Source organism: Myotis davidii, unplaced genomic scaffold (genome assembly GCF_000327345.1).
Source record: "Myotis davidii unplaced genomic scaffold, ASM32734v1 scaffold1307, whole genome shotgun sequence".
Lineage (NCBI taxonomy): Eukaryota > Metazoa > Chordata > Mammalia > Chiroptera > Vespertilionidae > Myotis > Myotis davidii.
The window spans coordinates 396,199-397,714 of record NW_006298623.1 but is presented as its reverse complement, the minus strand read 5'-3'; the positions used below and the strand labels follow the sequence as shown (position 1 = coordinate 397,714).

Below are 1,516 nucleotides of genomic sequence, written 5' to 3'. Positions count from 1 at the left end.
TAGCACCTTACACTTAGTAGTGCCTGTTCTTGAACTTCATGTCAATGGAATTATAAGGTATATACATGGGGGTGGGCTAAGGAGGTTTACAGGTGTGAGTAAACAAAACACAGAGTTTATTCTTGTATTATTATATATTTATTTATTATTATTAACCTCTTGCTCACCCCTGTGTATATAAATATTTTTTTGTATAAGTTTTGCTCCATGTGGAGATTCATTCATGTTATATTTATCAGTAGTTTGTTCATTTGTATTACTGACTAGTATTCCATGGTATAGATATACCAAGATTTATTTGTTTGTTCCCGTGTTGAATGACATTTAGGTTGTTTCTGGTTTTTTTCCCCCCCCATTACATCTATGGCTGCTGTGTACATTTATGTACAAGTCTTCCTTCCTCCCCCCAGTGACATTTATTCTTTCTTTCCTTAAAAGTTCTAAAGTGAACTTAAAAAAGGCCCCCAAAATAATGCTTTCTGACAGCTCTCTAACTTTTCATTGGTGTCAATTTCATGAACTTTAAAAAAATTATCATAATTTAAAAGTTCCCATCTTAGCTATTTTAAATGCTCAGATCTGTGGCATTAAGTATTCACATTGTCTGAACATGCAGACATTTAAAAATATTGGCTTTTATTTGATTGCAGGTTTTAGCGTTTTGTAAATAAATAAATGATTAGTATTGCAATTAATGATAATAATTGGCTTAATGATTAGTAAGGTGGGCTGTGCTTAAAAGCTTAAGCTTTGAGCCAGAATATGGGGTTGAAATTCTGGCTCTATTAATTATGCTACTTGACAAATTTTTAATCATTGTGTTCTTAATCACCTTCACATTGGAGGTACAATGGTCATTGTCACTTTAGAGAGTTGTGAGGATTAAATGAGATGAAACATGTAAAGCCCTTAGACCAGTGAGTAAATGCTCACTAAACATTGTGAATATTGTTCTTTGATTCTAGCCTTTCCTTTTAGTTTCATATTTCTTACTCTTTTAACCCTTTTGTAGTATTGGCCTACCGGAATCGAACCTGGGACCTTTAAGTCCGCAGGCCGACGCTCTATTCACTGAGCCAAACCGGTTTCGGCGGCCTAGTCATTTTATATCTGATAAATCTGTCTACATTATTGTAGGTGACTATGTCATCATATGGGGACTTATAATACAATTTTTTAAAAATGGACATAAAATGTCTATTGAATTTTTAATAAGAGCTTAGTCTACTTTCCTATGTTTTATATATTCTAGTGCCTTATTACTCAGTGCATGCAGCCGAGAGCTTGGTGTCACCTGGGAGCCTGTTAGAATACAGCATCTCAGGTGGCATTTCAGAATTCCTGAAGCAGAGTCTGCATTGCAACAAAATCCCAGGTGATCCATGTGCCCATTACAGTTTGAGAAGCATCACTATATTGCACATTTCAGCCCACCATTGGCCAGTACAAGGCAGAAGAGCTTGGTCAACCTCTCCCCAATCTGCCCCAAATGCTTTAGGCTTACAGCCCTGATAAG

At 35.9% G+C, this 1,516-nt stretch overlaps 1 protein-coding gene across 1 annotated transcript in view; it reads left to right on the top strand.

The window, feature by feature from the left end:
* The window catches only part of ZBBX (zinc finger, B-box domain containing), a 90,956-nt gene that overhangs the window by 13,593 nt on the left and 75,847 nt on the right, over nucleotides 1-1,516 (top strand). The gene's annotated exons all lie outside the window — the stretch shown is intronic.